Source organism: Lathyrus oleraceus, chromosome 3 (genome assembly GCF_024323335.1).
Source record: "Lathyrus oleraceus cultivar Zhongwan6 chromosome 3, CAAS_Psat_ZW6_1.0, whole genome shotgun sequence".
NCBI classification, from domain to species: Eukaryota; Viridiplantae; Streptophyta; class Magnoliopsida; order Fabales; family Fabaceae; genus Lathyrus; species Lathyrus oleraceus.
In genome coordinates, this window is record NC_066581.1 from 255,542,598 (window position 1) to 255,556,887 (window position 14,290).

The 14,290-nt window shown below is 36.3% G+C and overlaps 1 non-coding gene across 1 annotated transcript; it reads right to left on the bottom strand.

The window, feature by feature from the left end:
• Positions 1–11,888: 11,888 nt before the first annotated feature.
• Positions 11,889–11,995, bottom strand: LOC127133020 (small nucleolar RNA R71). The gene has a single exon (XR_007807020.1). It is a non-coding gene; the product is annotated as a small nucleolar RNA R71 (small nucleolar RNA).
• Between the last annotated feature and the right edge of the window lie 2,295 nt (positions 11,996–14,290).

The following is a 14,290-nucleotide window of genomic DNA, read 5'->3' on the forward strand; positions in this document are numbered from 1 at the left end:
ATTATCATTTATGAAATTCTCCAACAATATTACCCAACCTTCACTAAATTAAAAAAAAAAGTAAAATACTAAACAATACAATCCCACCTAAGATATTTAAAATTAAAAATTAATAAAATTGATTAAATAAACTAACAAAATAGTTTTTGAGGGAAATTAAGTTAAAGTACCACGACATTAATTAAATATAAAAATATTGACAAAGAATAAAATTAAACAAAAATAATTAAAAAAAATAAAATTAAAAAATAATATATTTATATGGATCAATTATGTTTTTAAATTTAAAATTTATTTAGAGATGTACTCATAAAATACATATCATTTAATTATTTTAAATTTATTTTATTAAAGTTTGTGATCATCCCCAAGTTAGTCTTGGGCAACCAGAAAAAAAGAGGAAATTTTAACTCAACTAACCCACTTTTTAAAAAAATCAAAATAACCCATTTTTCAGATTAATTCCCAAACTACCCCACTTTTAAGAGGTGACGCCAAATGAATTGGCGCATGCTCTCTAAATTAAAGAGGTGGCGTCAATTAGATTGACTTATGCACATGGTGTTGTCAATCCAATTGACGCTTGTGTGTTAGATTTTAAAGGAGACGCCAATTGGTCTGACACCTATGTGTGTTGTGTAATTTTTTTTGAAAAACAATTTACATTTTAGATAAAAGTCGAAATTTGACCAATTGATATTAATATTAATACGCATTTACATACGAATACCATAAAGACTAATGTCATTGACCGAGATGACCTAACCGACCTCTAGTACCACATCCCCTAGTTACCCAAATGCGTAGCCCTAACCCATGTTGATGATTCACCCAAGGTGTTTGAGGATTTGAGGGCCCAGGAACATCACCACCACCTGCAATGAAGCGCTACCGCCATAGATGAGTTCGTGACTCATGCCAGAGTAGTTGGGATGTGTTTGAGTTATTGGAGGGTGACCAGGACGATTGAAGGGAGACATTGGTGTGAATGATGCATCGAGGAAAGGTTGAAATGATTGTTGTGGTGTTTGGTAGCCGTATGGTTATTATATCATCCATTGTGTATGCTTCACTTGCCTGGTCAAGATCCATTCAAGGCCCACTTGTTCATGATCTATTATGGAGGTTTCTTTGGTTTGTTTAGCATTCACTTCATGGCCATACATGCTCATCTTTTGCTTGTCTATGTTCATTGGTTCAAGCCCATTTCCAAGGCATCACAACTTCCACTTGATTCAATTCATCCCTAACATTGCATCTGATCATATCCTCATGCCTAGTCCGTGCCTAACCTATTTCATTTGGCCAATGTCATTCATGCCATTTGCATTGCCATTGTTGTTTGGTCCATGAATCTTTGATTATGACCTAGTTCATTGTACATCTTAGGTCGTGCTAGAGTTTTTGTTTCATGCTTGACATTGTTCATCCAAGTTATGGTTAGGTCCATTGATCCATGATTAGGTATTCATCAAGTTCATCACTTAGTCTATTCCATGCAATTTTCATTGGTGTTTGGTCCATGAATAGTTGGATAGGTCCTAATCATTGTCCATTATGGTCCTTAGGTATTGATTCATCAAAATCCGTGTCCATTAATTCATGTTATCATGTTCATTCATTTCAATATCTTTCATATCCATACAATTCATTTCAAACAGTCAATGCATTCAAATATCAAATATCATTTCATACAATCACATCCAAAGTCCATACATGTACAAAGGCTACAAAATTGACCATTTATAAAATAGTTGACTTTTGGTCAATAGTTGATTTTTGGTCAACAGTTACCTTTTTGCGCGACAACATTTAAAAACAACATTTCTAATGGATTACAACAATCAAACTGATATCATTTGGTCCAAACATCACTTCCCTAGCATCTCCATCGGAGGCTTGTCTCTCGAATAAATCACTTTTCCATAGCGGCGACAAAGAGGAACCATGTTTGCAATATAATGAAAAGAGATGTGGAAAAATGAATCACACAACACCTCTATTTATACAAAAAAAACATACGCAATACACAGTGGCGTCAGACCAATCGGCGCGCCCTCTCCTTTTTTACACATGGGCGCCAATTGTATTGACAACACCATGTGCATAATTTAGAGAATTCATTTGGCGCCACCTCTTAAAAGATGGGTAGTTTGAAAATTAATCTGAAAAATGAATTATTTTGAGAATTTTTAAAAAAAAAGGTTGATTAGTTGAATAAAAAATTCAAAAAAGAATTCTTCTGACATTATTATAAACAATAATAAATTTTTTAAATTTATTGAATTATTAATGTATTAATAATAATTAAATAAATCTTTTTTCAATAAATTTAAAAAATATTTTTTTTATAATAGTGATGGAAAGATGTATGAGTCTAAATACATGTTGTGTCTTTCAAGAAATATAATATCACAATGCAAGTTGATTGCAGATTCTTTTTCTATTCAAAAAAGATTTTGGACCCCATTTATTTATATATCCCACCTACAGAGCATTTATACACTCTTAAAATTTATGTGCAAACATGTAAAATGATGAGCTCAGAGTATTTAATTATTTCCTTATAGTATGTGATTATTTATTTTTCAAATTGTTCTGGCCGGTCAAAAGTAGGACATTCATATATTCAACTTAACCATCCGAAATCTAGAAAAAAAACATAAAACAATCCAAAAGTAGGATATATGAGATTTAATAAGTATTTTTGGATCTTATAATTTAATTTCACTCATTTTAAATTTTAGAATAGTAACTTTCTAAGTTTATCTTATACCACAAAGATTAATATTATGTACTGTATTTATACCATTACTCTTTTTCACATTTCTACATTTATATTTATATGTACTGTACATAATGTACAAACATAGAAAATGATGAGCTCAGAGCATTTAATTTTTTCCTTATCTTATGCAATAATTTTACAATAAATTTCTCACCGTTTACCATTAATGTCTCAACAAAGAGATGGTAGATGAAATTAATGGCGGTGCAGCAGCTATTCATATGCAAATGAATCATGTTATTTTTAGTGTGATTTTTAATCGGTGGTGTAAGCTATTTATAATATTATTGGTGATTTTTCAGAATTTAGTTTAATTATTTTTTTTCTAAATAATCATTATTTTTAAAAGAAATTTCAAAATAATTATTTTTTTTTTAAATAATCATCTTTTAAAACAGCGTCCATTTTGAAACAAGAGGAGACGTCAGCACCACTGACGCATGCTTTTGAAGCATTACACAGGACACCCAAGGTGTTGGCGCATGCATGTGCTTGCGCCCATGCTTCTGACGCCTGTATGTGTTGACATGTGTGACGTCTATCCCTTTGGCGCATGCATTTTTATACTTCTTCTATAAATACCTCGCTCTTCAGCCATATTTTTCACACAACTTTTACCCTACAACCACATTTTTTTTCATTCAACTCCAATCTTCTTCAACTTTTTGAGTTTAACCATGTCTTTTCACATTCACAAGAGAAATGTCGATTTAACCTTTTCCGCCGTCGCGTCTCCGATAAAGATTCGACTTGGGAATATTGATACGTTCGAAAGTCTTAATCGGACGTTGGACCTTTGGTTAGAAGGGGAAATTGCTAATGGTGAAAGGATTAGAAGGATTCAATGGCTCGAGTCCACGTTCAACCAAAATGGAGAAGTGCGTGTATGGGTGGATATTAAGACTGACAAAGACGTTCGTAGGATGATGCATAATATGTTCAAAATTGTTTTGATGGTTGTAATCGCTTAGTTATATTAATGGTATTTTAGTAGTTGTAGTTCTTTGTGTTGTTGTTTATGAAATGATATTTCCTCACAAACTTAAAATATAAAATAAGTTTAGTTTTCATATATTGCAACAGAGGTACATGTGAATTTATCTTGTTGTGCTAATTCCAACACTAGGACAGTTAGTACGATTATGACATGGTTGACGGCATGAACTACATAATCTAACCATTTTGTTCGCCGTATCCATTTCGGTTCGAATACGGGTGCTATTTGGGCGACCCTTTTTCTTCCTTCGCATAACTTCGTTATGTCAGACGATGTCCACTTGATATTCTGGCCAGTAATCCTCTTTTGTCACTATGGAAAAACTAATTTTGTAAACATTTGATAGGTCGGTGACTTTGTAAACGTCAGATAATAAGTAGGATGAATCCCTCCAAACCTTTGAACATGCCGCAATGACATGGGAGCAGGGCGCACTAAAGGCTTAGAAATTTCCGCAGTCGCACCAACCTCTATCTAGTTTCTCTCTGTATTGTCCCATCGATATGCCCTCATTGTGATCCATGAACTCGACAACATTATACCAACCTTTAGTACGGCCAAACACCGTGACCACGTGTGGGTTTTCTTTGGCAGCTTCGTGTCTAATGAATTTCATTGAAGCATCACTGAACAACTGCCCAGATTGCAATACTGAACTCCATTTGGAACGTATGGTCTCAAACAACGCCCCTAGCCTGAAATATATTTCCTGCACCAAAGCGATTATAGGTAGGTTACGAATGCCCTTGAAGACAGAGTTCATTGATTCCACAAGATTTGTTGTCATGTGGCCCCAACGTTGATTGTTGTCGTATGCCCTAGTCCACTTCCCCAATGGAATACTGTCAATCTACCGTACTGTATCTGCGTTTGACAATCTTATTTCTTCGTGGTAGTGTTTGAAAGAAGGTTATGATAATGTGTAACCTGCGTTGATAACCTTCTTCCGCAACGTTTTGTCTTTGATCTCCCGCATAAAATTCGGAGCAATATGTCTAATACAGAAGACATGCGTCGAAGAAGGATCCTACCAGCCATTATCAATGTTATTATATGCACTGATGATTAAAGGGTTTCTGCCGGAGATCAAACATAAGTTAGGTTGAGGTGCAATGTGCAATCAGAGATTTCTTAGGAAAAAACTCCATCCCTCAGCAGTCTCCCCTTCAACAAGGGCAAAAGCGATTGGAAAAATGTTGTTGTTACCATCTTGTGCCCCTTCCATCAGTAACGTTCCTTTGTATTTCTCGTACAACCATGTACCATCAATTTGTATAATAGGTTTACAGAAATAAAACCCTATGATGCATGGTTGATACTCCCAGAAGAGAAGATGGAATATTCCATTTCCAATAGCACACGTCCCGTCTGGTGTATATACAGACAACGTTTCCAACTTGACAATAGTCCCTGGAGCATATTGTTTAAGAGCCAACAGGTATTTTGGAAGTTATTTGTAAGACTCCTCCCAATTGCCATACACTTTTTCAATAGCCTTTGTCCTAGTTATCCAAGCCTTCCTATATGATGGAGTGTAGTGGTATTGTACTAAAATATGTGAGATTATTGTACTCACCTTTAACGACGGATTTCCGCCAATGACAAATAATATTTCATCGTATATTAGTTGTGAGCTAAGTTTCCGATGGCCTTGCATTGGGTTTGTGAGCATGCATGTGTGAACTGGACCCATGGATCCAATCTCCCAAGAATCACTCCTCTTCCGGTACGAAGCTGACAACCTGAAAAGATAGTGCTCATTTGGATAATAAATTTTGTACCTCAATAGATTAGTTCTATCAACTCTGAAATCAGCTAATAGTTCCATGTGAAACTTTTTAATGAATTTTACACAATCTTCTTTTGTGCGAAATGTGTCTCCTAGTTTCAAAGATCCTTGCATTTGCACATAAGGATTGTATCATATATCTGATGAAGGTTCATCGGAACCCAATCATGCCATGCATGCATCCAATCACATGTTGCGTAGGTTGCAAACCAAGTAAAGACTTCCTCATCTATAAATAGGGCATCAATTCACAATATCTCATCATCTGCAACACTAAACATTATCTCTGCAACACTCTATCTTTACCACACTTAACATCTACAACATTATGTACCTGTTGACTATGGGTGATGAACACAGAGGAACACTCGATAATATCTCGACATTTGTATGTTATTACTCTCTTGTTACTTATTTCATATTTATTTCGTATATCTTTCTTACCTATGTTTTTATTATATATTATTTCTTCTTATTTTATTTCTTACTTATGTTTTATTAGGACCAAAAGTGATTTCGATGTCGTGTACATGAATATGTACCCCACGATCCTTTGATAGAACCATATATTAGAGGATGTGGTTTTGGAAATCTCCTCAACATAGTCTCGTACTCGGTGGACTACAAATTCATTCTTGCTTTGTTGGAGAGGTGGAGACCCGAGACCCACACATTTCACCTTCCTTTCGTTGAGTGTACCATCACACATGAGGACGTCTACATGTTGTTGGGTCTGCGTATAGATGGTAAGGCCATGAATGGTAGAGTTAACCAGGACAACTCTATCTACAATGAATTATTGGGTTCCCCTTTGCGTGACGACCAAGCTGATGGAGAGTCATCTGGTCAAGATAGGGGGCAAGGTATAAATTTAAAATATCTTAAACAATATTATGCGAGTATAATATCGTCTGAAGAATCAATCGAGTACGAAAAAATAAATAAAGTTCGGTGTTATATTATGATTTTATTTGGTAATTTTTTATTTCCACAAAGTACTGGTAATACGGTAAATATTATGTATTTACCATTATTACGCAACATTAATAAGGTAAGCACATATAGTTGGGGTTCAAATGTATTGACCCATCTATATAGTGCAATGTGTAAAAGTTCCAAAAAAAAATACTTGTACTTTTTATTCATGTGCGTACTTGCTACAAGCATGGGGTTGGTCAAGAATGTTGTCACTCGCCCCGGTAAACGAGAACCGATTCATATTCCCATTTACAACAAAGTAAGTTTAACACTTTACCATTTGATTAATTATACTTTTGTCATACCCTGATTTTGGTCCTGAAATTTTTTCGATCAATCATTCATTTTCTCTCCTCCTCATGACCATTTCATCTGGTCACGAATCTATCCACCTACACGGATTGTTTAGACATTGCCACTACTTTCCATTCCATGATCATTAGATTTTTACCTCTCCATTTGGCTTTAGATGTTTGATACATTTTGATAGAATCAATTGGAATGTCATTCTCATGTCTAAATTCAATCCATGTTTTGTCTCTCATGGAACATCATTTTCCCTTTCAAGGAGATTTCCATCTATATACCATCTTTTATTTTTATATATCATGTTCAAATTTGCATTCACATTTTTATTTTTATATTATCATGTTCAAATTTGAATTCACATTATTTCATTCACATTGGAAAGCTTCCATTCATCCATACACATATTCATTCATATTTCAATTACGACATTCATCCATTTACATGGCATGTGGATAAAGTATCTCATCACCAAAATACTGTTGAAGAAAAACACAATGAGTAAAGAAATGAAAACTTCTCTTCTTCTATCCTTTCTCATTATTTTCTCACACTTTGTGATTGGAATCCACGAAAAAACAAACAAGTTGGAACTCTTGACAGTCTTCACAAAGCAAAATACATAGGACATTGATGTCGTTGCTGATTCTCAAAAGGGTGTCAAAGAGAATGATAGAATCAAAAAGCTTCCTGGTCAACCCTTTGTGAAATTCTCTCAATTTGAAGGATCCTGAAATATTTAATACATGGTGCAATATACTTAAACGTGTGCCCAACAGTGCATTTTGGCTCCTGAAATTTCCTGCAGCAGGCGAAATGAGACTGAGGGCATATGCTGTTGCACAAGGGGTGCAGCCCGATCAAATTATCTTCACAGATGCTGCGATGAAGAGGGAACACATTAGACGGAGTTCTTTAGCAGACCTATTTCTTGATACGCCTTATCAATACTTTAATTCTTGATACCACATACTGCCATTCGCACTGTACAATTGGAAAAGGAAGGTTATTCTTGGAGGTTGCATGTTCGCTTCGCAAAAGAGGTTTACGTGACTGCAGCCAAATCACGCCTTCTAAACGGTTTAGAATTTACTAAGAATGATATGCAGTGGTTTACTTCAAATGAGCATGGCAACAGTATTCATGTTGCCCTTATGTGGACGCTCGCAGGCTGCAAAAGATCGAAGCACATATCAGCTTTCAGTTGATACACAAAAACCCTACAACAAATCCATAATGAAATCACAGTAGCATCAACCAAGTCATATTCATAACAGAGCCATAACTAAGTTTGAAAGCAACCAGTACAAAAGTGTGATCTTTGATCTTTAGCGCAAACACATTCATGAGCAAATTTGTAAGGCCTGCGGGATGGAAACGAACGATTTTCATAAACTGTTGTCGACCTGTTTTGGACCATATATTATTCTTACAACATACGTGAATAAAATTAAAAAAACCAAAAAGACGATGCACCTACTGACAACACCTGAGAACGAGAACCACAGAGTTGGCTCAGAACATCCATCGTCATCTTCTAATTCTCATTATTAACCCGAAACATGAACTGCATAATGCTGCAATCTTCATTTTCTATCAGGGGCATTGTGTACCAAATATGAAAACATGGGAAGATTATGAAGGATGGAAAAAACTGAACAGTGAGGTGGTCTTCTCTGACACTCAACCCAACAATGAGGCTATAATGCCCTTCTTGGAAGAGTTGCTTACATCATATGTTGATGAAGTGTTCTCCTACATTTCAGTAGCTTTCTGCAACCAAATTGGAAAACCTGATCAATCCAATAATTCAAATAGTAGAACTAATTTAGTACACTCTGAAATAAAGGAACAATATACCCGGGTTGGTGGAGTTGCTGTTGAGTTTCGCTTGTCATGTAAAACAAACAGACATCCTTTTTGATAAAATTTTCTCCAAGTTCGTGGATGTTCATGTCCAACAGTGAAAAACATTTTTGGAGCTTCTGGAGCCATATATTCTAAAGGACATGCTTGGATTTCTACCTCCTGAGATTATGCAAGAGCTTGTAGAGTTGATAGAGGACTCCAATGCTATGAGTTCACGGACTGCTTCAGATTCCGTGTCAAAGCAACCTTACCTGAATCTATATCTTCTCTTAGAGTTTGACACCGAAGCTACATTAGATGTCCTTCGATGTACTCTCATGGAAGATAAAATTTCAAATTCCAGCTCATCTTCAGTGGATTCAGCTGACAAAGCCATTGATGAAGAAACCAAGGAAAATAATAGTGTTACTGAAACTGAAAATATTCTGGTTCAGAATACAGTGGATGCTCTTATTCAGATAACTGATATGAATGCTGCTCCATCGGATACAACCTCTAGTGTTGGTGATGACGGATTAACAAAAGAGTGGCCTTCAAACGGCAAAGGTTGTCTGTTTGTGTTCATTGCATATTATGTTGCTCACCAAAGAGCTAAAGTTTCAAAGGACATGCTTTGTTGAATATTGAAATATCTGACATTAGACAATCTCTTCTTAGCTAATGTTTCTTCTCATAAGTTCAACTCCGAAAAATAGAGAGAAGCAAGTGCTTGCACTTCTGGAAGTAGTTCCTGAGTGATAACATGAAATAATATCACACTTTTGGACTTGATTTAATTAAATTATAGTGTTATTTGATTCGATTTATTTTATATTATTCGATATTACTTGGTATTCTATTATTATTTATTTCAGGTAACATTATTTGAAGCATGTGTGAAAGGGAAAGAAAAAGGGGTGCAAAAAGAGGATTCTATAGGAAAGCATCTCACTAAAGCCCAGCCCACGCCAACTACAAGGAAAATGGTTGTGACGACCGCCACAGGCATGTGACGAGCATCACGCCCCTCTACTTAGTGATACGACCGTAACATATGGTGTGACGGACGTCACACACCCCACTCCTACTTTTTGGCATTGACGTGCGTAACAGAAGGCAGTTCGCTCCTATTTTTCCTCTTGGACTCGTTGACGCTTGAAAAACCCTATGGAAGATGCTTTTGAGGAAACGGATACTTTATGGATGAATATAAATAGACCTCAAGGGATCCAATTGAATTTCTTCTGAACCCGGACGCCGTGCAATATTTTTACAACAATATATTTTCTTCAGCATTCCATTTTCTCAGCATTTTATTTTCTTTGATTTTTATTTTCTTTTCTTTGCTAGCTTAATTTACTAAGCATTCAATTTATTTTCTCACAATAGTTTCTACACCGGAAACTATTGTGTAATTTTCACTGGATCTAACCTTACGTCAGATCACAATATTTTTATTTCCTTGTTTTATTTACCTGTCTGATCAAGAATTATGAAGAACAAATCCAACCGACTTGTGGTGGAGTGTTCGAGCATCGAAGCTAGGAACAAAACCAAGATTTCTAGTAATTTACCAGGTTCATTAATTAATTGGTTTATTGTTTTAATTTACATATGCTCTGTGCTGCTGTTTATTTATATTGTCTGTTTGATATGGCTGTATTTATGCATGATTATTGTTTATGCGTGTTTGCCATGTCCGGCTAATTAATTTAGATATTGGTATGTAAAGTAAGCGGAATAAAGGAAACAAAACTGAGTTGGTTTAAATTTATTTCAAAATATAGTCACTCTTTTTCTGGTCTCAATTTACAGAGTTAATACCAAAGTTTTTGTACGAGAGTAAAAGACATAAAGAAGTTAAAATCAATAGAACGACGGTTTGAACTTTTAACTGGACAGTGTAAATTGAACATTAACTTTAAATCAGGGCGAAAGCAATTTTTAAATTTAATTAGATTCTAATCATTTTCAAAAATTATTTTTAAAGGTTAAATGTGAGGACGAGAGTTAAGCATTTAAGTTTAATCATATAGTCTAAGTCAACAGAGCGAGAGTTTGAGACGAGGGCGTTTAAACAATTAGTATTTTCTTAAAAAGAGTTTCTATAGATTCTATTGTTTTCAAAAAGTGATTTTAGATTTAACTAAATAGTGAGAGCGTACGTTAATATAAAGTCATAGTCTGATTCAATAGAGCGAGAGTTTGAGAAAAGACTTTTAATTAATAGTGTCTACTGAAAAGACTTATTTTAAAACTAAGAAACCAACGAAGATTTGATTCCCTAATTATGATGAACTACATACCGATATCCGTGTTATTTGATATTTAATCTAGATCCAATTTTAGTTTTATTTCCCCCCCCCCCCTAATTATCAAAGTATCATCCGCCTTAGCTTTACGAAGTAACCCTAGAAAAACGGTATATCGATTCATTAAGTCCCTGTGGGATCGATATCTTTTAAAACTACGTGATTAGACTGTGCACTTGCAGTTAATACCCCAATAGACTCATAAAGTCGCGATCAAGTTTTTGGCGCCGTTGTCGGGGACTTTTATTTAGTCGATATCGTAACTCTTCTGTTACGCTGTAGAGACTAAGGCAATTTTTATTTTTCCCTTCTTTTTCGTTGATTTGTATGCCACACACTCGCTCACAAGGCGAACCGTATTACTTACGAATCAACGACGTTGAACGATATCTCCGAGTCTTACGATGAATTCGGGAGTATCGTGCTGCAAACAATCTTCCTCCAATCGAAATTCCTGATCTCAAAAATCTCCTTCCTTCGCCGATACCCGAGATGGCAGAACCAGCTCGTGCTCTTCGAGATTACGCTGCTCCATCGCAAGATGAGCCGCATTCGAGTATTGCTCCACCCGCAATCGAAGTAAACAACTTCAAACTTAAACCTTCGCTGTTGCAGGCAGTGCAACAGAACCAATTTTCTGGAAATCCTACCGAGGATCCAAACCTTCATCTATCCGTATTTGTCCAATACGCTGATACTGTTAAAGTTAATGGTGTCACTTCAGAGGCAATTCGACTTCGTCTCTTTCCTTTCTCGTTAAGAGATAAAGCTAGAAGATGGCTTCAGTCTCTTCCTTCCAACTCAGTCACCACATGGAATGAGTTGAAGAAAGTCTTTCTTGCCCGATATTTTCCTCTAAGCAAAACAGCTATGCTAAGAGCCCAAATAAATGGATTTAAGCAGAAAGATAACGAGTATCTTTTCGAAGCATGGGAAAGATACAAAGACATGATGAGACTTTGTCCACACCATGGTTTAGAGGACTGGTTAGTAATTCATACCTTCTATAATGGTCTCTTGTACAACACAAGGTTAACAATAGACGTCGCCGCCGGTGGTGCGCTTATGGATAAACCTTACGCTGACGCTTATCAACTTATCGAGAGCATGGCCCAAAACCATTATCAGTGGGGAAGCGACCGAACAATGGTAGAAAAACCTCAAACAAAAGGGGGCATGTACGAGATAAGTAGCCTTGATCATGTTAATGCAAAAGTGGATGCTCTTGCCCAGAAAATTGAAAGTTTAAATGTATCACCTCCAGCCACCGTGGTTGCCGTAACTCAAAATTGCAAAGTCTGTGGAATTCAAGGTCACACTCCTACAAATTGTCAACTCCTAACAGGAATCCAAGCAGAGTAGGTGAACTATGCTCAAGGAAATCCTTACTCGCATACCTATAACTCAAACTGGAAGAACCATCCTAATTTTTCATATAAAAGTAACAACGCTTTATACGCACCAGGTCAAGCTCCTGCTCAAGCCCCAGCTATACCTCTTGGATATCAAAAGCCGACCCCATCTACACCTAACAATAACGTTCCTAGGAAATCCAATTTGGAGATCATGATGGAGAACTTCATAGCTTCTCAACAGCAAACCAATAAAGAGTTCTTAAACCAGAATGTACACACTAACGAACAAATTAAACAACTAGCAAGTAAAGTAGATGCCCTGGCTACCCATAACAAAATGCTGGAAATACAAATCTCGCAAGTAGCTCAACAACAAGCGCCTACTGCTGCCCCAACTGGTACCTTTCCTGGACAGCCCCAACCTAACCCGAAAGGCCACGCTCATGCAATTATATTGAGAAGTGGAACAGAGGTAGAAGGACCGTCTGACCCAAGGATTGAGAACCAAAACTCTAAAAAGTCAACTGAGGAAGAAGATAGACCTAAGGAAAAGGAAGAGTGTAATAAAGAAACCGTAGAAAACAAAGAACCTTATGTACCTCCGCCGCCTTACAAACCACCTATCCCTTATCCTCAAAGGCTAATTAAATCCAAAGACGCGGGCCAATTTAAAAAATTTGTTGACCTACTGAAACAATTAAACGTCACGATTCCTTTTACAGAAGCTATTACACAGATGCCTTCATATGCTAAGTTCTTAAAAGAAATTTTATCTAATAAAAGGAAACTTGAAGACAGCGAAACCGTTACACTCACTGCTGAGTGTAGCGCAATAATCTAGAATATGCCTCCTAAACTTAAAGATCCTGGTAGTTTCTCTATACCCTGTCATATAGGAAAATTTGTCATAGACAAAGCTTTGCGAGATTTAGGAGCCGGTATCAGTGTTATGCCCTTGTCCATATGCAAGAAACTTGAAATTGGAGAATTAAGACCAACTAAAATGTTTGTGCAATTAGCAGATCGTTCCGTTAGATATCCCGTAGGAATTCTTGAAAAAACGTTCTCGTGCGCATAGGTCAATTCTACATTCCCACCGATTTTATAATTATGGACATAAGAGAAGATGAAGTTACCCCCATTATATTGGGAAGACCCTTCTTAGCAACCGTCGGTGCTATCATAGACGTAAAACGAGGACGACTCACTTTCGAAGTAGGAGAAGAGAAAATTGAGTTCATTCTTTCCAAAATTTTGAAAGCACCTGCAATAGATGACACATGTTACTTCATGGATATCATCGAGGAATGCATAAAAGAAACAAAATTAGAAAATGACGATTTGTCCGACTATCGTGTAGAAGACAGACTAAACCAATGTTTAGCAATAACATCGGATCCTACGCAATGCCTTAAGAAACCAACCCTCGACCTGAAAACACTTCCCAAAAATCTGAGATATGAATTCCTAGACTTAGAACTTGAAGGACCAGTGATAGTCAATGCAGACCTAGGAAAACTCGAAACCGAAAAACTCCTACATATCTTAAGAAAATATCCAACCGCACTAGGATACAACATCACCGATCTTAAAGGGATAAGTCCTTCTATTTGTATGCACCGTATCATGCTAGAAGAAGACTGTAAAACTTCTAGGGAACATCAGAGGAGACTAAACCCGATCCTGAGTGAGGTAGTGAAGAAGGAAGTAACGAAGTTATTAGAGGCAGGTATCATATATCCTATATCCGACAGCAAATGGGTTAGTCCTGTACACGTAGTACCAAAGAAAGGAGGTATAACAGTGATCGAAAATGAAAAAGGAGAAACTATAACCAAACGAATCGAATCGGGATGGAGAATGTGCATTGACTATAAGAAGCTAAACAAAGCAACCCGAAAAGATCATTTTCCTTTA